General features: G+C 43.4%; 1 protein-coding gene across 5 annotated transcripts in view; it reads right to left on the reverse strand.

Moving 5' to 3' along the window:
• The window catches only part of LOC139927715 (band 4.1-like protein 1), a 61,351-nt gene extending 43,183 nt beyond the window's left edge, over positions 1 to 18,168 (reverse strand). For all 5 annotated transcript variants that reach the window (XM_078283641.1, XM_078283644.1, XM_078283642.1 and 2 more), the window contains exon 1: positions 18,033 to 18,168. The gene's annotated coding sequence lies outside the window, so the exon portion shown is untranslated. The remainder of the gene's footprint in view (positions 1 to 18,032) is intronic.
• Between the last annotated feature and the right edge of the window lie 7,881 nt (positions 18,169 to 26,049).

Here is a 26,049-nt window from a genome sequence, read left to right on the forward strand (position 1 = left end):
AGAGCAGACCCAGCTCCGGCTCTAATTCACCGCAAATAGTGCCTCTGGCTTAAAACTCAGCCTGATCCCACACAGCATCATGTGTGTGTGTGTGTGTGTGTGTGTGTGTGTGTGTGTGTGTGTGTGTGTGTGTGTGTGTGTGTGTGTGTGTGTGTGTGTGTGTGTGTGTGTGGCTCGCCCCGCTCTCACCCCGCACTGCTCGTCACCTCAGAGACCCGCGGATCGATAGCGGAGGGCATTGCACATAATCTCCTGCTTAATATGCTTGTCCTGAGCCACGGGTATAATTGGAACCTTTAGTAAAAACCTGCCAGTTATAAAATCTATCAATCTGAGCTAAACAAGGGATGACCTGGAACCTGATTGGATGAATAATTGAGCGGGAGAGGAGGGTCCGGGCACAGCAAGCACACTACCCAGAATTCCCCTCGACCAAACCCTTGAATTATCTAAGAGGATGCTCTAACTCGGAGGCACAAACAGCTACTTATCATGCGCTGTGGCGCGTGTATGTTAAAGTCCCTTATGTGCGCAGTGATGTTCTACATTCAGACTGATGTTTGCTTCGATTTATTAAGAGCTGTCAGAAGATATTCAGATCAGCTGCTTCCTTGCTGGTGATGATTCCCCTCCTTATTCCCGTCTGCACTCTCATGAATAATCCATCCCTCTACTTAAGAGGCAACTTCCGTGTCTTTCTTAAGATGAGGACAGCCACCCTGCGAGAACTCCGAGGCACTCCGAAGAAGCCAAATGCAAATAACGCGAGAGAACGGGTCAGAGTTTCTCTCCGTACGCCGTATGCTTTAGTTCACACCGCATCCAGGCCTTCATGCTCCATTCCAAATTGCTGCTTATATCTGATTATTTTGGGATGACTGTTCGCATCTATTCTAGGGTGTAACCCATATCTGATACCAATATGGACTCGAAAGACATCACATGGGTTTTTATACCTGCAATTCTCCTGCTCTCTATGCGGGATAGTCTGCAGCTAACACGGAAGGGGATTCCAGTATGGGCGTTCGATCTTTGGATGTTGCTAAATTCAGCAGCAGAAACATGAAAAATGACAATAGCCCTCACCTTATCTGCTCTACTTTAGCTGCCTCCTCCGTAAAGACAGGCATGAGTCCAGGACAGAAGCCAAGCTGCTGCGGGCGCCACAGTTATGACGGGCGTCTCAGGACATGAGACATTCACTTATTGTCAAGTCAACGCTGACAAATTCCAATCGGAGCGTTCAAATGCAAGCGGCATGTAGGTCGCACGCCTCGGGATCAGATTTTGTACCACTTATTCATGCGGTCTAGATCGGCAGCTAAAAAAAATGTGACTCCATGCAGCTTTTTTGCTGTTCAAACTGATTAGAAAACATCAGATCTGTGTCATAAAAATCAGACTTGGGACACTTTCAGCTGCAGCGTGAACATAGAGCCTAAATCTGCTAGCCCTGATTTAATTGATACCTTTCTAAATTGGTGTTAACATGAAGGGTTTTGTATTCATATCGCGCTGAATGACTGCCATGTGGGTGTGTATTACAGATGGCCCCGCATTTTCACAGGTGAGGAAAATGTGTCCAGCAAGCACAGTTAGAAGTAACCGTGCAACCTGGAGCAGATGAAAGGAGAATAACTCTGAACGTGGACTCGTGTATCAGCACTCCTCTCTATCAACACTGTGGCAGTAAGCAGAACACAAAAGCCCACTGTAACTCGCCCTGACATAGTAGAATATGTAGAAAGCGAACAGGCAGCGGCACACCAAAACAAAACCACCTTTCAATTCTCTCTCCCTCTTTCTTTCACGGGATAGCTGGCAGCCTGCCGCCTTGAAATGAAAGAGCTCGATTCTGCTGACCCAGCACTTCACAGGTAAATGGCTATTTGTCCTGTCGGCCTTGTCTGTGGAGGGGATAGAGTGCGAGTGGACGGTCTTACTCTCTCTCTCTATCTCTCTCTCTATCTCGCTCTCTCGCTCTCTCTTACACACACATACACTCTCCCTTACACGGACAAACAACACTGAATCCCGAGTCCTTCGGTATTGCCATGGATTATAGAGATTGGCTGAAAGAAATACAAACATAATCACTTAAATGGACCTAACTTTCTTTGCCAGACTTTTCTCCAGGCACTGTCTGCAGCAGAGTGGAGAGAGTCTAAGCCTGCATGACTAGTAAACAAACTAGGGCTAGACTGATATAGCACTTTGCCGATATATGAGGCCGATATTAGCCTTTTTATTAAAAATTGGATATGTCGCTCAGCATTTTGACCCGATTCCACGCAAGTATGCATGAATATGTATTTATTGCAGAAGAAGAAGAAGAAGAAGAAGAAGAAAAAGAAGGAGGAGAAAAAGGAGGAGAAGAAGAAGAAGAAGAAGAAGAAGAAGAAGAAGAAGAAGAAGAAGGAGGAGGAGGAGGAGAAGAAGAAGGAGGAGGAGAAGAAGAAGAAGAAGAAGAAGAAGAAGAAGAAGAAGAAGAGGTTTTTGTTTGGTACTGCAGTAGTATTGAATTGTTAGATATTAAACATAGTATTGTTAAGTCCAAATACTAGTATTGTGACAAGACTAATCCTTGATATATTTTGTTTGTGGTTTTTTTGAAAATTAAAATGATCACATTTCAAGATATTGGATATTGGCAAAAAACATCAGCTATCATAACCATCAATCATCACCCTTCAAAAACCCATATCGGTCTGGCCGTAACACAAACAGCTCTGAAATATAAAAGATGGCATCACTGACAATACAATATAGTTTTAGATTTTGACTAGCAGCGTACACACCTCTGGTTACTGCAGAGGTGCTGTGATAACCTTGAGAAGAGCAGGGGAGGATAGTCAAATTGAAGTTCTATCAAATAAGTATGAAGGATGACTCAGTGGAAGACACGCGTGATTGATGAGCCTTGATAAAAAAAAAGCCTTGCTCCGAATCTGACATTGATCCCCGCCCGGCGTCTTGCTCTCTACTTCTGCAGCATTCTGTCCGGCCGGGTAAACAAAAGAGACGGCTAATAACCTGTCGCCCTGTCTAATCAATGCTCTCCCCTATAGTCTGGCCAAGATATCCACGCCACATCAATACAAGATTCATGGAGGGTCGGAGGGGGCCGACCGCCACGGTGACGGCCGGGCGGAAAGTGCAATACTGCCTCGAGAGGGGTGTGTGAGGTGGAAAGAGAGGAGGGAGGAGAAGGGAGGAATACTGAGGAGGAGGAAGCTAGATAAACAGCGGCAGGGTGAAGTATCCCGTAGACGGATAAAGTGGAACTTGCGAGTGGCCTTTGGCTGGTAATTGTTATTCAAACCCTTTAAATCTTGGTTTTGGGAACTCTATTAACATTCAGTATTCGGTTATTTGGTATTAATGGGAAGATAAACTTCTTAATGTTGAGCTTATGTGCATCTCTGTCTCTCCTAATGCTCTCCTAAAGCATTAGACTCTTAATGAGCCTGACGCTTTAAAGCGGGTGTGGCAGGACAGTGTACACTTAGATTGCATCATAGGGAGACCCACAGTCTGCGAGCATCTGTCAACTTCATTTTCTGTCAATTTTCATTTTCACTTTATTCAAAAACTGTCAAAGATGATGTATTGCCAGACACAGAATTGTACAAGGTGTTGAAGCGGAATTGATTAATCGGAACATGAATTTGGAGCATAGGTAGTAAAAGATTGGAATAATACCCACTTCAATAATAGGCAAGGGGGGTGGGTGTTAATATGAATGGTAGCCTTTGTGACAGGCACACTATAACAGATGTGAATCTTTTGGTACAGAGTTCTTGCATTGCTAATTGTGTTTCTTACAGCTGTCATAGCTCTATAACACTGCTGCCATGTGAAAACCTTGTAGCTTTAACTGTAAAATCAGATGTGTAATTTTCCTTTTTTTTTTTTTTACACTTGAATTGTTTCCATAATAGGAAAGCTCGGGTCCTTAGTTTGCTCTCAGGACTCAAAAAATGCTTTTAAAATCAACTGGATAATTTTTAAATTGCATTGTTATCAATCTGAAAGGCTGAAAGAAAAATAACTTTGGGGAACTTTTCACATTTGAAGCCCAAATTTCAGGAAATTTCTAGATATAATTACATGGATTAGATGACTGGATAGTCCTTAATTCAGCACGCAACACCGTTTTGAGGCTAAAACGGCGCTAATATGCTGCACTTTCCTTGTAATATGCTGCAGCCGTGTACTTTCCATTTGAAGACATTAAATTTTCATACAAACACAACAAGCCCATACTGGACAGGAGTTATTTTAAAAAAATGGATAATAAACCCCAAAACATGAAATATGAAAAATATGAAAATATAATAAGCATGAATTATGAATGTGGAAAAATGGCAAAGGAATAAATGATGTACACAAGTCAACACAGGGAGGTGGATGATTATGGCTCTGCCCTGCTGAGCCCATTCATCTTCTGTGTTAGCATTGAAAAGAAAGCCCATGGTACCGTGGCCACAGTGAGGCCGTATTGATCCAAGTGAAATGTCAGATATGCCATCCAGATCGGATTTGAGCCATCTGATGATTTGCCGTTTGTTCACCGATTTGAAAATACAAATGACAGTATGCTGCCATCTTGTCTGAGACCGTGATTATGAGGAGGCGGTTATAAATAAATCCAGCCAAAGGCTATGGAAGAGCAAGTGCACTCAGTCCTCGGCGGGTCCGTCAACAGTACAGCGCTGCAAATCATTTTCCACTAGCCATAAGCAGCAAACATCACAGTTACTGTGGAAACAGACAAGGTTTAGGATCCTGCAGAAGAATATTTAATGCCAAGAGTGCCAAAAGTCGATTCACTTGAATGTTGATGTAGAGAATACGCTACACTCCTGAGTCAGCTGGTGTGGAGAATCGTTTCCTATAAAGACGGCTGATGTTGTTATCCAGAGTGACTTACAATGGCCGCAACAGTAGAAGAAACATAAATTCCTAAATCAACAATATCACAAGCAGCTAATAATAAGAAGTGCAAGGGTGAGAACCATAGCGCCCTCACTGTGACCCCAGAATGATCATGTACCGGAGAAGTGCTAGGAAAAGAAATAGAACCTGGGGCAGAGATGCAGAACGTGCTTTGTCTCCTTAAAGACAGGAGTATACTGAAGCAAGTGGAGGAGGGAGATATGGGAGAGGGCGACGTGACTCAGGGGGAGAGAGGAAGTATTTCTTTAAGAGATTCATTTTCAGCTTGCGGCAGAAGACAGGCAGTGATTCTGCTGTCCTGACCGGAGTGGGGAGGTCACTGCACCAGTGGGAGCTGGTGGGAGGGGGTGGGAGGGGCAAGGCCAGGTGGAACGATGGCTAGGTTGCCGAAGGGAAGGAAGAGCTAAGCAGCTGGTAGTAGCAGGGGCTGGCAAGTAGGGCTGGACCATGGCCTGGAGGTATGGGGGTGCAAGGCTGGACAATAACCAATAACCTGGAGGTATGGGGGTGTAGGACTGGAACATGGTCTGGAGGTATGGGGGTGTAGGACTGGAGCGTGGTCTGGAGGTATGGGGGTGTAGGACTGGTCCGTGGTCTGGAGGTATGGGGGTGTAGCACTGGACCGTGGTCTGGAGGTATGGGGGTGTAGGACTGGTCCGTGGTCTGGAGGTATGGGGGTGTAGCACTGGACCGTGGTCTGGAGGTATGGGGGTGTAGGACTGGTCCGTGGTCTGGAGGTATGGGGGTGTAGCACTGGACCGTGGTCTGGAGGTATGGGGGTGTAACACTGGACCGTGGTCTGGAGGTATGGGGGTGTAGGACTGGTCCATGGTCTGGAGGTATGGGGGTGTAGGACTCGACCATGGTCTGGATGTATGGGGGTGTAGGACTGGACAATAATCAATAAGTTGGAGGTATGGGGATGTAGGACTGGGGCATGGTCTGGAGGTATGGGGGTGTAAGACTGGACCATAGCCTGGAGGTATGGGGGTGTAGGACTGGACCATGGTCTGGAGGTATGGGGGGTGTAGGACTGGACCATGGTCTGGAGGTATGGGGGTGTAGGACTGGACCATGGTCTGGAGGTATGGGGGTGTAAGACTGGACCATGGTCTGGAGGTATGGGGGTGTAGGACTGGACCATGGTCTGGAGGTATGGGGGTGTAAGACTGGACCATAGCCTGGAGGTATGGGGGTGCAGCTCCATTAACAACCTTGCACATGGTGTACCAGGGTTTTGAATTCAAAACGAGCAGCCACAGGCAGCCAGTACACTGGAGAACGGGACATGGGAGAATTTGTGGGAGTTGAAGACAAGCACACAATGTAAGATGTTTGAAGTTAAACTGAGTTTTCTAAGGTATCGCTCGCCTGCTTGCCAGTTCATTCTCCGGAACATTGTGTCTTGCATTTGCAAACACTCCAGTCTGATGGCTGGCTGTGTGAATGTGAATTAGGGTTACATAAACATGGATTCTTGAAAAGTGGAACTTGCTGATGTAATCCATCTCTCTGTGCTTTGCCCAACAATAAATAAAAGTACATTTTGCTTGAAGTTTCATGACACGGAGAAGCTAAAGGGGATTTGTTCAAAAACTGAAAAATGGTCCCCAAAACATGAAAAATGTGAATATAATAAACAGGAATTATGAATATGGGTTTCAGGAAGCGTGATGTACAAACCAGCATAGAGAGGTAGATGACAATGGTCCTGCCCTGCTCAACCCATCCATGTATTGTGGTCTTATGCGGGGCTGTGGCCAGAGTGAGGCCGTATTGATCCAGTGAAATGTCAAATATGCCATCCAGATTGCATTTGCTTTGTTTGTTCAGCAATTTGAAAATTCAAATGACAGTGTGCAAGCCATCTTGGCTGAGACTATGATTATGTGGAGGTGGTTTTAAATTAATCCAACCAAAGGCTATGGAAGAGCAACTGTTCATCAGTTTGCTCCAATGTTTACAAACAACACAAATCTATCCAAACCCTGTACAGCTTCAAAATACATAAAACATATCTGTCACATCCTGTCAGTTGTTTTTATCCAAAAGCTTAACAAATCAATAACTATATCAAGTCCTTAGTCCAATGCAAACACAGAGCTGGTGGGCAGTTGACATATGGTGCAACACCTTGATTCCAGGTTTAAAAGACATTATTTGCCTAGCCTTTTTGCCTTGGATAGGACATTTGAACCTCTAAGGGCCCGATGGAAAAGGTCTGGCTGCCCTTCATTTTTCAGTCTAGACTTTGGGGCAACCGAGATGGCTCTGCCTGAGAATCACCGCCAGCCGCTTGTGAAAAGACAATATAGCCACGGGTCAGCCAAGCCTTGAAAGTAATCAGTGAAAGCTCAAATTCCATTCTAAACCTCACAGACAGCCAGAGGCTGAAATAAGGGTGGTGTCATCACACCTCTTATTTATAAAGTACAATTTTGGACAGGCTGTGTAACGGAGAGCTAGTATGACTCAGGTGCAGAGAGAGCAGCAAGTGTGTTCTCATGCAAAGACGGTAAGCAACCACAGGCTCCGGCTTATCCATCCCTAACCACAGTACAACACTCTATAAACAAACAATACCCTGGGCTGCCTTTGTAAAGTGTGAAAGACCCAATTAATAAGAAACTGTCACATTAAATTAAACAGTTGATTTAAGTTTGTCAAGGCTGCATCCCAATCCAGTCCCATGGAGCTTTATTCTGTGTAAACCCAGTCCTGTGGGATGGAATAATTCTCAGATACTTCATGTTATGGTAAGTGGGCGGATCTTTATGTACAATTAAAGGACCAAGTCTGCAGATATGCTGGCAAAAATGGACATCTGCATTACTGCCTTGCTATCAGTACATAACAAAAATGTACATAATCCTGGCAATGCTGTGATGACGCACCACTTCACTCCCACATTTCCCTATCTGTTATACAAAATGTGCACATGCAATCCAATTTACACAGGAAATGTTTTTAATGAGAGCTTCCCACTCTCTGCTCAAAAGAAATAAATAAGGACAAAAACAATCATTCGAAGGATTCCCAGGCCTCTGTGGTTCAAGGATTTCATTTTCCTCTCTAAAAATGATTTCATATAATAGTCTGTTCTTATCTGGTTGTGTGCGTGTGTAAGAGTGTACAAGGTCTTTTGAGTAAAACACCTTGTACACACTTTTATACAAGACAAGAGAACCAAACACACAAAGTACACTGTAATCCCCCCTGAAAAAAACTTGTCAATGCTCTATTCCTGCACAGTTCCTCTATTTCTCTTTTCCTATTGCACCACGTAATCCTGAGGTTTATGTAAGGAATTTAAGATACACACACATAGCAAGTATTAGCTTTCAATACTGTGATATAGTGCTGTATTATTCTGTTTGTCTCTATTAACCACAATAAAAAAGCTGAAAGGGTGGTGCAATCTCCATAAAATCCACAAATCAATATTACATGCAAATTAAATTCAAGGCCTTTCAGACTTTTGGGCAATCTTTCAAGGACCTTTTTTCCATTTCTAAGAAAATAGTTCGGTGGTATTTCAATATAGCCCTGAAATGTAAATGAGAACAGCTATACTTACATCAAACTGACATTGTGGGTGTAAGTATTCTATATCGATTTTGCCCCAACATTGATGGAAAAAATGTCTTAAAGGTCCATTCCAGAATCTGACCACAGCATTCACCCCAATACTGGCTGTTGTCTAATGTTTAATTCACTGGATTGACAACATTCAATTTCCAATCCCAACATTAATGATGTGACATGATGGGACAGCTTGGAGTTTCAAATGTATTCTGAAGCTGAAAAGGGGTTTTACGCTTGTACAATCAATATTAATAATCATCATCACCGGAGATAAATGGACCTTTATTTTCTTTTGAATTGGATGAAGTACCTGCGGTGTAATTAGTTACAGAACTAACAGAGCAGCACCTTGAGTGGCTCTCTGCTCTTCTGTTCTCATGACGGACATTTTTATAGTTATTGACCAATAAAATAAAATGAATACTGTCTGCCACTTCTATCTCTTCCCCCCTATCTTAGTTCTTCAACGCCTGGGAATAAAACGTAGCTAAAATTTAATTAATGATTCATTTTATGCCCCACAATACATATTGTCACATTTTTGTATTGCAATATACTGAATTTCAATATATCGTCCCATCCCTAATTGACGCTAAATTCTAAAACATATGAAGCCTATTCTTCATTTTAAGCATTTCCAGCGTCCCATTAGCTTTACACAGTCCAGGAGCTGGGTGGGTTGTCCCATCTGTCCACACCCTAACGCACTGCGGACCAGTATGGCGTTCGAGCCCTGGTTCACGGTTCAGCAGTGGACCGGGCCGGGTCAGAAGAGACCAGAGCAGGCGTCTCACCCCCAAGCACACAGCTTTGGGAGAGACAGGACTCCAGAGAAAGAGAGAGAGAGAGAGAGAGAGAGGCAACGGGCGTAGATCCAGTCCCCAGCTCCACTCTCCTGTTTGTATAGAGCCATTCATCTCCTTATTAGGATCAGTGCTGGGGCTGAAAGGAAGCTACAGGGGCTCTCTGTGTTATTGGTGTCAGTGTCAGGGAGTTGTAAGGAAGCCGAAGAGGGAGCTCAATGCTACTTGTTTAAGTATAGACAGGGCCAGGCACAGAGAGACTAACTCCGAGGAAGCGTGTCAATGGCGCAAAAGAGCGTTTCAGAGTTGTCTTTGAAACTTTTTTTGTCAGCCCCAGTAATTTGCCTAGGACAACTATGGAGGACAGAATGTGGTTTGCTAAATGGCAGCTGAAAACCAACACCAAGCATCTTAATCCGTGGACTAGAGTGGTTGGCAGTGCCATGTGCTGTTGGTGTAAGTCTCCAGCGAGAATGCAGCATGAAAACTGCTACCAGAGGGACATCAATCACGGCATGAATTATAAAGGAGCCCCTCATTATTGCTGCCAACACAAAAAAAAAATCAATGTACAACAGAGAATCCGTGAATGTTCGGCGCGCGCGTGCGGAGTGAAACATTTTCTGCCGGCCGGCTAAGCTCTCAAACCGTGGAACAATTAGAAAAGCCTGCCGGTCGAGAAAAAAAAGAATAGCAGTCACTATCACAGAGGGAGCCGCTGACGCCAAAACAGAGCGGTTTCCATTACCGAGGAGCGGTGTTACAACCGCGAGTGCAGGTGTTGAGGAGAAGTGAGAATGTTGCTTTCCGCTGCGGGGCTGCGATAACAACACAACAACGCACGAGTGAGCAAAACCGACGGCGGGCCGGGGCGATGTGAACAGCAGTTTTGACCTCCCTCTAAACATGTTAGGACTGTCCCGACTCGAATGCAACAACAACGTCGTTACATTTCCCTCTCCTGCGTGAAAAGGTTACAAACCTTGTTGAACGGCATGACTTTGGGATTTGCTGTAAACTGCATTGTGGATTAATATTCACACACTCCTGACCAGGCCAGTTAACCTCCACCTGCATAATTGCTGCAGTGAAATCAGTGTATGATTTCACAGTGAAAGCTCACAGCAGATGGGGGCGTGCGGTCTGATTATAAATCACCATCCATATTAATGAGGTGAGAGGACAGTTATTGGTGCACAGCGGGGATAACAGAGGATGCAGCTGATTCAGATATGATGGAGATATGCACCGTACTTGCAGACAGCAGCTAACCCATCCTGAGCTCAACACAGTCACTAACTCTTACCATTTTACAGTCTGTTGACAGTGGAGCGAGCCAAGTGTGTAATGGTCGACACGGCTAACATTATGACTGCTGAGCAAAGATATCATACCACATAGATGTTTTGATTGTTTTTAATCTAAAAAATATGAGGTTTTGCTGGGGATTTATGAGGGGAAAATGAGTGTGTACACAACTTACACAGCATTCAATTCCCACACAGCCCCGTCTCAATATGTATGGATGATGGATTCTCCACTAGGCTGAAATACAGCAAGCTGGTGTAATAAACCACTGTACATTAGCCGCACTCTACCACTCACATTCTGTAAAGACCAGAAACAGCCAAGATGTCACGCGTGTCCATAAATTATAAACCGAGATATAATTGTAAACATCTACAGTGTGAGCGTAGTGGGTGTACTGTACAGGCAAACAAAGTATACAGTGGTGACTGAGCCACTGTCTGGATCTGTCTTCTAACCTGTCTGACCAGTTTAAAAGCCACAGGACAGGCCCCAAGGGAGTGGGAGTGGTCTCCAGTATCTCCTCCTCCACAGACCACTGCTGTTCCCAACACAACAACATGACCATCAACAACATACATCATCACTGGGAAATCCCGGGCCCTATCCGGCATGTTAGCATGAGGCAGATATCATACGGGGAGCTGCAGAAGTACCTTGACACAGTGCAAGTATCCAGAGTGTACCCACCTCCTTTACTGGGCATCTGGAGTACAATCATGTTTCATCCTAATTACCACTGAAATATGAACAATGTTGCGGTCAGAGTACAGCCAACTTCCTCAGGATCTCCTTAACCAGCACTACACAGTCTGAACAGTTTTTATCTCCACAGGGCCATGCATGGTCTTCAGGAGCCAAATTCATCTTGAACAACCAGAACACTTCACTGCTTTATTGAGCAGTATCTAATTAACAAAAGAAGCAAACATTGTATTATTGTGAAAATTGAACTTAAATTATAAATGTTCACATTTTAGCCGCAAGTTTAATCTCCCATAATCCTCTTTTGATGAGTTTCACATGATGAGAGAATGCAGCCTACTTCTGGGTTCTTTGTCTATTAGTTTGCATGGGCTGCTGCCATCCAGTGATGTATGGTGACATATATATGTAGCTAAATCTTTGGTGACAATACAACACATACTCTGGCACTTTATAGTAGAGCTCATTGTTGTATAAGCAGTGCTTGTGCTATGTTTGCTAATGATTCAGTTGCTAATGCTAACTACCAAGCCAGCTAGCTTAATGCTACTCTATTCTCCATAGCAGAAATGAAGGCAGCTAATCAACCAGGGAGCTCAACAGCTGAGATTACATTCAGATAAACTGATATGCACCGTGAGGCAGCACAGAATCTGTACTTGTTGATGTTCGGGCTCTGTGCCACGATTACTCTGGAGGTGAACTAACACAATGACTATGAGGTTAAAGTACAAGAACGTCAGCTTAATTTTACGGCGGTTTCATTTCATCCATATCGTGGCTGTTCGGGGCAGCTCCCAGGTGTGAATCTGTGTAACTGAATGAAGGTGAGGCAGGGTGGTGCTTGCAAAACAGCTTGTGCGCTCAGCAAAACCCTTCCCTGGACAAATAAATTTCATGAAAACATCTGGCACTCTAAAATGGAGGGACTGCATATGAAAAAAGCTACAGTCCTTTACCTGTTCATCCAGTGTGGATGAAAGTTTTAACCCCACAGTCACTGTGTCATTTCACATCCAAAGCAATCTGGGAATTTTGATGACAAAATGAAAAGACCTATTGCTTACTAAGCACCTTAGGAGCTCACTCAGTACTACTGAAGACGAGCACAAGAGCGTCTCTTGAAGCCTCAGTCATTTTAAACACGGCGGTAATCAAATGTCCCAATTTATATGAGTAGTGATTAAACCCACTTCTTTCTTTTTATCTCTGCTTGACAGGGTAATTAAATCTTGATGTTTTGCACAGTGGAATTGAACTGATGCTGACGGCGTGGCAAGGCCGGCATTCAAAACCCCCCCTGGAATGTCATTTTTTTATTTTTTTTTCATGTACAACATCAGGAATAACACATTCACTGGAGCATACAAGTGAAACAGCCCCACTGCACTGTCTGTGTGGGCAGTGAACAACACTGCTGAGAGAGACGCACACTTTATCATGATGTCATTTGTTGGGAGGAAAAACATGGTTCAGTATTTTCATTTTGCAGGCTATGCAGCAGGGATTCAGCTGATATCGGTTTTTGAAGGCTGATGTTGATAATTTATGATTGAAGCTGCCACATTAAAATTTTACAATGTCCATGCCAAATTATTACAAGTATTCAGTGTAAGTGTTCTTGTCAGGGTAGAGAAGCCTCTGAAGCAGCGTTTAGACCATGGGACACTAATAATAATAATTAGGGTTGGGCCGATCATTTCATAATTGGAATCAGATCCATATCAATAAGCCCCAAGAGTCATGACTGTATGATCAGACTCAGAATCGGAAGCTGCTTAAATAGACAGCTGACTGAAGCTACCTGTGTGTTGTCGGCTCCACGTAGGCCTAAAAGTTAATTCAATATGGATGCGACTTTTGCGTTGCTAGGAGACAAGGGAAAACCCTTGTACACATCCAGTCAGCTGTTTACACAAGGACCTGAAAACAAGTTCAGACCGCTGGAGATTGTGTTGTGGAGTGGTCGGCGTTCTCTAAGGACCGGGACAAACGCATTCTCACAAATAAGGACAGCGAAAGGCATCATGCATGGATCAATGCACTGAAGAGAGAGGGAAGAGAGAGGGAGAGAAACCCTCGCATTTACAGCACTCACTTTACCACAGGTCAAGTTACAAAGCCAGATCATTACACACAGATTTACAGTGAAGTTCACAACATATGGCTGCCTACATATTAATATTCTAGCTAGCTGGCTGTGTAAGCTACTTCAACCGATTTAGCAGCCGCGACAGCAGTATCATTAACGTCAGTACAAAGCATGCCAAAACATCATCACCGAATCGAGCTATTCTAACAACACAGAGGTTATAGCTGTGTTGTTGTTGACAAATTGAAACAGTCTATAAATCAAGCTGTCTCTATATCTTTTTTCACACTTTTGCATGACAGTGTCAAACAGCAGATGTATCCAATGAGACTAAATGAAAACATGTACTTGGAAAAAACACAATATCTGTACCCAATTCTAATAATAATAAACATATTCTTGCATACTTTGTGTGTGGAATCTGATCAAAATATCTCATTAAATGTATTCAGGTTAAGGCTTCCCATAGACAACCAGTGTAGTACTGATCTATTAATACCATAAATATGTAATCAAACTAACTGCATTATGTGGATGTCTGATTTTTCACACATTTTTTCTTGGTGGGGTGAATTCACCAGCAGCCCACAATGTGTGTGAGCCGGGTGATGATCCATTTGTCTAATCATTGGGGAAAATGGACGTAGATCAACAATAGAATTAGCCTTCCTCCACGCTTCCAGGCTCAAATGATTGTGGACGCCAAGTGCGAGGTGGCCAGTCACAGAAAACAATGGCCGTCGGAGGAAGCCAAAGTAGCTTTAAGAAAGTTAGTCCACAGCACGCCGCAGGAGAAGGCCGATCAAGAAAGAAGTGACGCCTGTTCTCTTTCCCCACATGACCCAACCGGCCCTGAAATATAAATGCCCTAATAGTGCGAGAAGAAAAAAACAATGAGCCATGCACACATCATCATCACACCAGATCAAAGCCACGCTGCAACACGATGAGTCTCATCCTTGAGAGACGGGGGATTTGTTCAAAGGAGGAGGCAGTTGGGGAAGGAGAGGGGGAGATGAGGATAGGTATGCAAAGGAAGAAGGGGGGGGGGGGGATAGAGAACCTGCTGACTCACTGTAATCATCAGGCTGCAGCTCCGGTTAGAGCTCCCTGCATCCCCCTTCAGAAGGACAAAGTGATGCTTCCCATCCACCGTGAGCAGCTATGCGAGCGGAGCGGGGGGGAAATAGGACGGTGGAATAAGAACTGTCTTACGGCATGAAATAGCTTCTCCTTCTTTCTTCGCACATCAGAGCGCAGAGGGGATGATGCAATCCGGAGAAGGCAATAAATCGCCTAAAGCCGCGCGTGTAAAAACCAAAGCTAAAAATAAAGCTCTGAACAGACAGACAGACAGCGTTAGGGAAAGGGGGGGGACAGGCTTGGGGAAGAGACCCCCCCCCGACAGAAAGAGGAAGAGAGGCTTTGACCACATCAAATAACTGTGGACATTTAGCGTTGGTGATCTCACAACACACTATTAAAGATCAAGCAGTGGAACAAATATGATGCAAGTCTGCGCCATAACAAGATTTTTTTTTTTGCAAAGACCGCAGTGGATGCAGAGTCCTGATGAGGCTTAATTCAATTCCCCTAAAACAAAAGCAAGCAGACACGCAACCCCCATGGTCGCTGTTGTTGGATTCAGCTGCGAAATGTTGTATTATTCTCTTTTGGTTCCTCCAAACAAAGCTGATAAAAGAGCATGTAAAGCGCAACGAGATTAGTCTTTTTGTGTGTGCGTACTGGGAAAAAACACTACTACCTGCAGCGTAGTATACCACTGTGGCACTCTGATTACAAAGCATCAGCTATTAATCAATGAGAAGTTGTCACTCTTCAGCTATCAGGCAGACATGGTACTGTAAACAAAGCTCTATTTACAAAAGAAGAGCTGGAAATAATCAATTTAACACAGACCTTGGCTTTCCCACCCAGTCGAGCAATGTGTAAAGTCTGCATGTTTTTCCACTTGGACTCAGACCCGTGGTGTCCCTGACAAAACCTTTGCTGTGTGTGTGTGTGCGTGTGTGTGCGTGTGTGTGTGTGTGTGTGCTTGCGACTGGTTACTGTAGTGCAGCAGGCAGGAAGAGACGTGACCAGTTTCACCCAGCTACAAAAACATGGCGAGTCAAAGAACATTCCACAGGGCCAGCAGCAATGACAGCCAAGAGACATTGACACACAGGCTCAAACACACACACACACACACACACACACACACTACCTGTTGCATGCCTTGGCATCATCGGGGATGTCAGGGTGACTCCATGTTTATGCACGATGCCATACTTATGCCAACAGCTGTATACAAAATGAACAATGGCTCAAGCAAGATGGCCACCTGATCATATTCTTCTATATCAACCGCTGATACTGTTCCACTAACTGGTTTCTTCCTCTGACGGTGACATCAATAAGAAATGGTTGACTTAACTTGCGAGTACAAGGAATGACTGCCTGTGTCCAATAAGACACAGAGGAGACGAGGGCTGCTTCAGCCTCACTGGGTGCCTCATACTTGCTCATTTGAATTGCAAATGATGGCAGGCGGCATGCTGGGCTGTGAAATCCCAGCAGCACCCTCAGGCATCTTAACACACACAAGCACCAGCAGTTTGTGTACACACACACACACACACACACTGTAAAGAAAGACATATACAGAATATGCAAAAGAGTTTGATTCTATTCGATCTGTCTGACATCTAGTTGATCCCAAATTTGCCAAGAACATCAAAGACTGACAGGCAAACAGTAGTGAAACAGGAGAAGCAGAGACAGGAGTCTGGCGCTGATGCAATGGCTGCCTGGTAGTTGCCACTTGGGGGGGAGGGAGCATCAGGTGATATGCAGAGGGGGGCTGGCTGCCTGGCTAGGCTGGCACAGCTGGCACAGGAGTGTGTCCAATGTGACAGGTCTACTGACTAAGGCTGCCAGCCTGTGTGGCCTGAAAGAAGCATGTGATGAAACAGGACTACAGCATCACAGCAGGAACAGACGCACCCTGATTGTGATTTGTGCCTGCAGTGCACTAATGCTCAGTTACAATGCAACCAAACAATACAACAAAAATACATGAGATTAGAGTCAAAGTCACACAATCACAAGACTTTATAGAGCTGCAGCTTCTTGCACAGGTATTTTTTTTGCACTGCCGGTTGACAGCAATGGATTCAAAGGTCATCAAACCGTATATGACTTCATCTGCAAATAGGTCAAATTCTGTGTCAGACAGATATAATATCTTGCTCATAGAGACATTGTGGGTAGAAATATACCAGGCAAGCCAGACTCATCTGCACAACCGTACAGTAAAGCATCCCGAAGCTGAAGCCATGCAGTGTTGGTTTGGCTGAAACATTCCTCTTTGTATGTTCTTCCACAAAACCAGAGAAATCCATGAGGCCAAAGGTGAAGCCATTTCCATACATGGGCCTGTCTGAGCATGCAGCAAAAACAGGGAGTTCTGCTTCACCTCTGTAGCCACATATCTCCATGATTCTCCATGAGTCATGATTGGTATTTTACAATGTGGCTTTTGTAGTTAGACCTCACTGATAGATTGATAGATTGTCAGTAAACATTGCATGAAAATCCATGAACTACAAAGCCTGCTGTTTGTTTTAGAACAGACTCAGCCACTTTGTACGGGCAACTTGAAGTGTTATGTTGATGATAGGGTGTGACGTGGTATTGTGTAAGTGTGTAAGTGCTCAGTGGTTGTGTGTGTGTGTGTGTGTGTGTGTGTGTCTGTCATTGTGGGTATTGCGTAATTGCTGATGGGTGTGTTTGAGAATAACGTGAGTACACTGTGCCAAACAGCAGATCCAGTTTGCCTTTACAGTTGGGATGGACTGAGAAAAAAAACTGCAAACCACATCTTGGTTTTGCCAGCTGACTTCTGAAGCCTAGCACAACTTGTAAAGAAGACAGGGGCATGAAATGGAAATCACAGGCCAAGGCCGAAGGTGAGAGCAGCCCTCTATAAAGTGGGTGTTCAGCCACACAACTGCTGGTTCAGGCGCAGGGAGGGGGGACATTGGAAAGGTTTGATGGCATGATTGCAGGTTTGCAGGTTTGATGTCAACGCTGAAAGGGGCTAGTGGGCACAAAACGACGCTACAACTTGCGGCTGCCTCTCATTCCCATAATGACCATTACCACATTATTTTTTTATCCTCCACAGAATATGCAAGCATATAGGATAGGCTAACCACCGGTCGGCTTTGGATGAAATTGTGGTCTATATTTACGAAAAGTCCGTGCATATTATAAAATGATGGTCTATGGAACAGCAGCTGTCTGAATAAAATGCCTTATCACTGCAGCAGCTCAAAGCACAAAGAGAATATAACGAATTGCCTGCCGTAGCCTATCTCCCCATAATATTGACAAATCACGCGTAAAAGAGCAACACGGACAAATATATGGGAATGATCTCGGAATTGCTGAAGCCCGACGCTCAACAATTCGCTTCAGAAACACTTTGCACAGCCAAGCCTGATCTTAACGCCGACATAAGCAAACTGGCTGGGGGGGAAAACAACACACACACATATCAGTATATTTCAACATACCCTCCTGTCAAACTGACATCCAGGTGAGGACCATGGATGTTGCGCACCAGGGAATCAATCCTGCTCCTGCCGCCGCCGCTCCTCCGTCTTTATTCCCCGGTTTGAGAGGGGTAGGGAGTGTGTCGGTGTTTGCCGGTGAAAAGCCAAAGCCTCAGCTGAATGTGAGAGGGAGGAGGAGGAGGAGGAGGAGGAGGAGAGAGCGAGAGAGAGAGAGAGAGAGAGAAAGAGGGAGGGACAGTGTCAGATGCAGGGAGGCAGGAGGAAGGAAGACGCGCACTCCGTGTGTTCAGGGGGAATGCGTAAACCCGAAGCCCCTCTGTCATATGCACTGCAAAAAATGTCCCTTTCAACAAGTCCTTCAGTCGCAAATGCAACTCTAAAATCTTGTTTTCTTCTTTAAATACGTGGGGGGAAAAAATCTGTCAGTGGGAGTGAGATAATCCCCCATTGTTTCCAATGCAGTTACATTTGTTTCCATATCTTGAAAATAAGGCAGATCACTCCACTAGCAGCATATCAACAAAATGATACCTGATTGAATAAAATTTTTGAAACAAGCTGATTTGCATTGTAAACAACTAAAAACATCGTATCTCCTTGGTACATTAGTTTCATTTTTTCTAGTAAAATAAGATGTTAAAGAGTCAATACCAGACTAGATGACTTGTTCATGTGGATATTTTTTGCAGTGTTCTTGCACAGTCCCTTTGATTTCATGTCAAGTGCTAACAACCCACATACGCAAGTCCCTCACCTTTGCATACAGTGATGATAGGCTTTATTAACACAAAGGAAAAGCGCACCGTGGCTCATCCAGTGTTGCAACCAAAAATAATGGAAAGGAATCAATATGCAAATCCCCACCAGCCTGGTGGCTGGGAACTGTAATGTGAATGACAAGCAAAGATATGGAGCTATCAGTTCCCCATTGTGTCTGGCAAACATCTATTAACAAGGTATGGTGTTCTCAGTTTGACATATTTGATCACTGATGAAGGAAAGGTGTCACTGATTTGATTAATCACTGTCAATCCCTTAGAAAAAGAACTACAGTAATCCTATGATAATTTTGAGAAGTATAAGATACTATAGAAGATAATAAACAAATGTCACAGGAAGACTATTATATTTCCCCATGGGAATATTCTAGTTCATAGGAGATTAAAAAAAAAAAAAAACATGTAAAAAATACCATAATGTACAGTATGGTTCACTATTGACTTCCAGAGACACACTATAAGCAACCATAGGAATATTATAGGAATTTTAGCCTGTAGTGATTTTTTTTTAGGGTTTGCACCATAATATATTCCCCCGATTTGTGCTCCACAAACAGTCATTGCTCTCTGTGACTACTGATCTATGCCTATATTTTCTCCCTATGTCACATCATTAAGTCTATATCACTGAGTGAGTTTCTCCATGAACTGATCAGGATCCCTGTGAAAAAGTGGCACTAAGGAATTCAGGAGGCCGGCTGCCTCACATTGCTCTTATAGTGCACAGGGCACAAAAATGTCTCCATCGTTTAAAAAAAGAAACAGAGTTTTCCTTCATGGGTGTCCAAAGGGTACTACATGTTTTATTAAGTGTTTGACACCAACTTTATTCTTCATGTGTAATGTTACTGCTTGCATTTTTGCCTCAAGGACATAATGATCCTTGATGGTCCTTGGTTTCTATAAAAGTAGCTATTCCCGTTTTCTTCTGGTTGTTCAGGTGAGTCAACAGGATCTGTATGCAGAATTCACCGTACTCAATAAGAAAGCAAAAATTAAAATACTTTCAATATTTTCAGCCCTTGATCTATGCTTCAAAGCTCCTCTTAATACACACAGGGATTGTTTTAGTTACAGACGGACAAATCAATCATAACTGCCTCAAAGCCGGACTGTTTAATAATGAAGCATCACTGTGTCCTGAAGCAACAAAACACTGCAGGTAACTCTTCAGAAGGGTGTGAATGAGGCCCGCTGGAGGTGCAAGAAGATGGTGATTGGGTTTTTTCTAGAAAGTGGGGGGTAGTCAAGCGCACACAAACAAACACAAACACATTAAATACATGTATAAAACACAGTTACAATGCATAGCCTGTCCATGGAGAATTAGACATCAAGTCAGTAAGCACTGTGTAGGTCAGAGACATGACCCACTGCTCCTGGTTAGGGTTCGACTGATATGGGTTTTTAAAAGCGATGTCGTTCCCGATATTTTGGTCCTGAAGGTGCCGATAGTTGATTTTGTGCCACTATTCGCTGTCTTCAAATTTGACCATTTTCATGCCAAAAAAAAACAAAAATACAAGGATTAAGTGTATCCCCTAGAATTTTATTATGGCAGGATGGAAAAGCCTCTGAAACAGCATTTAGACCATCATGGGACACTAAAACTCTCCATTGAAAGCCATACTAATGAAATTCTTTTAGGGTGAGTAGAGGGTGACCCATCGCCCCTATTCTGTGGTAGGAGAAACTCTTAAATGAAGAATTAATTTACAAAAAAAAAACATTATTCAACCACTAAATCAAATGTGCAAAGAAAATCAAATTTGATTGCAGGTTTGTAGACTGTTTTTATGTAGCTGTGGTCAGGGAGGAACCTCCATCATATAGGAGATAAACAACAACGACTGGCCGATATGAGATATTTTAAAAAAGGTCAATATCGGTCCCATATATCGGGCTAACCTGACTCCTGGATGCCCTGGTCATCAGCCGAACCAGGTCAACAGCCTATATTTGACTCTATGGGAGCAGAGCCTACACCCAGTTGGCAGGAAAGTGGGCGCACTGCGGACTATAGAACTGCTGAAACCACATAAATCCTGATTAGACACCGTCCACTGTGTTATTACACCTTTAATGCATCTCCCTCACCACAGCGCCAGGGCCGCCTGGGCCAGTGCTTCACAAAATTAGAGCTGATAGATAATCTATGGGAGATCCTTCACAGGGCTTTTTAGAATTCTAGTGGCATCTGCTATCAGGCGCAGGTTGCCAATCAAAGGCTTCAGAGTTCTGTGTTGTGTTTTTATGTACTTTTCCCAGAAATGTGTTTTAAAGAGGGTGGAAGAACATAATTTAAAGACCGGATGAGTTCTCACTGTGAGCAATGTTGTTGTTTTTTTTATATACTTTACCCAGAAATGTTAAAATTAAAGAGGGTAGAATAATTTAATGCATTCATTCATTTTCTCTACTTTGTCTCAGGGCTGGAGCCTATCCCAGCATGCACTGGGGCACTCACATTCATACCTATGGGCAATTTAGAGCCTCCAATCTGCCTGACTTGCATGCAGTGTGCAAAATTAACTCTTTGGCTCACCTGTAAAGGTGAACTATGGTAAACTAAAGATCGTTACCTGCCAAGAATAATTTATATACATTTGTCATTGATATATGTCACTCTATCTATCTATCTCTCTATGTTTCGCTGCTATTTCACATATAGAATCTAGTAGTGTGTTAATTTAAAAGTTATACAAGTGATCAGAACCCATGCAAACATGCAAACTGCACACAGAAAGGGCCGAGAATCAAATCCGGGTCCTTCTTGCTGTGAGCCGACAGCGCTAACCACCGAGCCACCATGCTGCCCCACAATAGCATAATCTGTATATTAATTCCACTTAAACAGCTTTGACGTTACAGTTCTATTTAGCCATAGAGAACGCCCATAATAGAGTTGTGTCAGGCACAACACCCAGGCAGATATCCCTTTCTTCTATGCTCGCTGCTACCATTTAGCGGCTACAGCCCCGTCTGTTTATGTAAAACAGTCACATCCCAAACCATTTTCCTCCCTATGTGACAAAGTCTGGCGTGAAATGATAAAGCCGGCCCGTCCAAGTGATTTACAGTGTTTTTGAAAAGACTCAAAGGAGAGCTCCGGCATCCTGTCTCTTCCCTGTCTGATCCTTTCTCTCTGCTGTCCCCCCCCCGCTATCTCTTGGCCAGGACACGGCTATTTCCCTCTCTTCATTTGTTCCGCCAGCACATGACCTCTTCTGTGGTCGTGGAGGGAGCTAGGTGAAACGTCGACTCGAAAGGTTGCGTTTCAAGTGCGGTCTCTGGCAGAACAGGCCGTGAATGTAAGAAAGCGTCCACCAATTGCCTGCCATGTATATCTCCACCAAATAGTTTCAATCCAAAGTGAGATATCCACCGAAAGAAGGTGACACCTACTCTTACAAAATGATTGATGGCGGAATATTATAACAAATGATAGTACTTTTTAAAGGATAGTAGGAAACTTAGCGATATTCCACTTAGTTTTAACATGGGGGTTATTCGGCACTTGACCGCCATGAAAATAATATAAACTAAATCACCAAGATCAGATGCAGCTGGACGAGTTTGTAGTGTTAGGATTTTTACTTCCCATTAATTTGAATGAGGCCATGAAAACAGCCTGAAAACTGACATTTAACATGTTGGTGAACAGATTCAACAACAGATCTTGCTGCTGTGATTTTCAACTGACTGTTGGTCCAACGTTTTAGAACTTAGTCACCAGCGAGTATTTCATCATTTTGAGATACTTTCTTTATATGTATATACAGTATATTCCTATGGCATCTGCAGCCTCACCCGCATGCGTTGGTGAAGCATCAGGGGTCAGAGGGGGAGCAGCCCGTCACGCTCCGCCGTGCGTGTGCGTCCGGACAGGTCTTATGATTGCGGATGGCAGCGCGGCGCCCTCGCAGCTGCACAGGAAACCAGCCGTGGCATCCTGAACCCCGGGACTCCCAGCATGCAGCGGCCCACATCTGGCTCACCACAACAGTAACAACAACACCCCGGCGACTTCGGGATGAGCCGGACCCCGGCGACATCTCCATTCCCTAGGGGCATTATGTGACGCCAAATAACAAAATACGTCATTCATTTTCAGTACTCTATTAATACATTTACAGGTATGTTGGTACATAAGTATGAGTGAAAAGTGCATTCATATTCTCTGAAACACTGTACCTGGTAAATCTGGATTTTGGTGCTTGCAAAGCAGAAGGTATTTCAGTACACCTGTAAGACAATATCAAAACATGAAAACAGTTCCATAAAATCTTAATAATTGTATTGCACATTGTGTTCTTTCAGAAGAACACTGTCCGTCAAAAGTTTGGGGACACCTAGTTTTTGAAAATGTTTGATGTTGAAAAAGTTTTCTTTGTCGGTTTGCAATAACTTAACCCCATTAAAGACTACCTAGATTTAGTTTGAGAAAACAAAATCATACATGCAAATATTTGTGATGACAACACTAAAACATTTAAACTATACGCTCATCAAAAAAAACCTCCTTAGCAGCTGGAACTGCTGTGCACACTTTCTTCATGCTCACAGTCAGAGACGCTCTGCCATGAAAAACCTTCTCTTCACACCACAGAGACACTTTGATGAACATGAAGCTAAGTGTTGAAGAAATATATCCAAAGTATTAGGAAATAGCTATTTTATGTTAACAAAAGCATTGTAGGCGTTTCTTTCCTCACTTTTTCATTGAAAAAATAAGAGAGAAAATCAAATAGTACTTTGAAAATTTTGAAAAGGCAAGGTGTCCCCAAATGTTGGAAGGACAGTGTATGTCTGGCATGACTTCACAGCAGGATGATTTGAATGAACGAGAAAGGTTAAAGTGCCCACTCTCCTGAGTTTGTGCAGTGTATCTCCTTTCTTTCTGGTCCATATTTACAATATTTTCCAAAAGCTACATACTTAAGGAGACTGGAAACTCAGCAGAGGTTTTGGTTGATGAGTGAAAATGAGTAATCTGACTGATTGACTGTACATTCACCGGCACAAAAACCCGAATGTAATCCACACCCACAAAAAGCACGAAAACGCATACTGGCATAATTAAGATCGACTCTCTGGAGAAGAAAAGCTTTTAAAGAACTGCAGCTCCTTCTAAGTGCTATGTACTTTTGTCTGTATTTTCTCCCACATACTAATATGCCTTTGCTGACCAGTAGGCTGACTTGTAACATGAAGAAGTCAGTGGTGATGTGGTTATAATAACTACCTTCAGATTTGAAGTGTGTGAGTTCCTTTCCCAGTTGAGTCATCACAGCCTAGCACAGACTGCTGCCTGGTTTGGGGGGGGGAAGCATTCATTTCAATATTTGAAAAACACCCAATTTTATTCGAAGCTTTTCATATCAAGTGCCTCACAGCGTCATTTATATACTTCAAGTTTCAACTCCATTCAGTTGCGGCAGCTCAGTAAACATGAGTTTGGGGAATTCAAAAGACTCTCTCTTGACAGTGTGGGAGATAATCTAAGTATTATTTCCAAATGGAATTTCACAATGATCCAGTGCAGTATTTTTGTCCTTCTCATAAATATCCTCTTATACATGAATAACCAAACAATCTGAATAGAAGCTGAGCTTATTAGCGATCAGGTGCGTACAAAGCTCAGTATCCTGGTTACATTTGCATATCTCAAGCATCTTATTTAGGTCTCTCTTAATTAGGATAAGGGCTTATTAGGGTTATTTTAAACTGGGTATGACATATCTCAAAAACAGAATACCGGATCATGCAAAATATTAACAGGATATTGATGTGCATGTCAGTGTTTTTCCATCTCTAAACTTTCAATCAAGTTGAAAAGCATAAAGATAATGCATAGCTGAAGGAGTACAAGGTCATTTCAGTTAAATGCATTACAGAGGAACACAATCCCACCATGCCACAGGCCTCATTTAAATACAGTTTTTTGTCTTCATTTTTTAGGAACTTGGCCAGTCCATACCCTTTAGTTTTTTATTATTCATTGGTATAGACAGCAGGAAAGCTAAGATGGACACAGACTGCAGAGTAGGTTCTGGTGGGATTTGATACTCTGCTAGCAAGGGCACATGTGGGTCCACAGTCAAGGGCCAAAACCAGGTTTGTATTTGTATCTTTTCTAACCAGGAACAGCTTCTGCTCGCATCCGTGTCGATGTTTTTGAAAAAGTTTCCTCCTCGTTGCCTCACCGCGGGAGATGAAGAGCGGTCAACACAGAAGCTAATATTCATCCCAGATCAAAAGCCAGACATGTCTTTACGGGAGACCAAATGGGCCTTAATGGGTGTGCTATTGAGCGTGAAACCCTTAGGTCAGGGGAGTGCCTCTGCCTCCCATTCTGCTTACTGAAACAGATCTTTAGCGATCTTTGAACTTTAAGATCCATGAAAAATGGATGAAACAAAAGTAAAAACCCTGGATACAGAAATACATATTCCATCGCCCTCATGCTGGTTGAGTCGTGCGGGCCCATGCAGCCTTTGCAAAATTGGAGATCAATAAGTCAAACGCAAGGGTGTCCCCGTGGTTCAGTGGATTACAGCTGAGCAGGTTAGTGACTCGTGAGCTTCGATGCATGTCAACTTTCCTCACTCTCACAAAAATCATCTATGACATTTCACTTACAGGCTTTATTCTGCTGTATTAACCTGTGGGAAAGTGTTATGAAACTAGTGAATGAAAATCTCAAAGTCTACAAACATAACTCCTGAAGTCAGTACTTAGAAAATACTGAAATAGTACTAAACATGTATGTATTGCAGATGAAAATTGCTTGAATGCTGCAATGTGTAAATTACATTAGCTTAAGTGTAACAACGTTAGTTCACCATTAACTGAACCAAAAGGATGTCGCAAATGTTTATTTATCTTAATGCAAAAAGGTTGGTATAGAAGAGGAGAAAATTATTTTAGTTTACAATTCTTAAAACATGCATTTCAAGAGGGTTACATTCCAATCGCAGACTTATTTCCAATTCAGCCCTCTATGGAAATAATTTTTAAAAACGCCACAGCTTGCAATGTTTTGGCTATAAAAGGAGGACCAACAGTGTACGGAGCAGAGGGCATGGATGGATGCCCGGGTCCCACAGCTGCATGGCGCTGGGGCACAGACAGCCCTTCTCTCCGGGGCACATTGCTCCTTTTATGCCCAACACACTGCACCATTGATCTGAGGCTCCCCCATCTCCGCTGCACCAACACAACTCAGGTCAACACAA

Source organism: Centroberyx gerrardi, chromosome 5 (assembly GCF_048128805.1).
Source record: "Centroberyx gerrardi isolate f3 chromosome 5, fCenGer3.hap1.cur.20231027, whole genome shotgun sequence".
NCBI lineage: Eukaryota > Metazoa > Chordata > Actinopteri > Beryciformes > Berycidae > Centroberyx > Centroberyx gerrardi.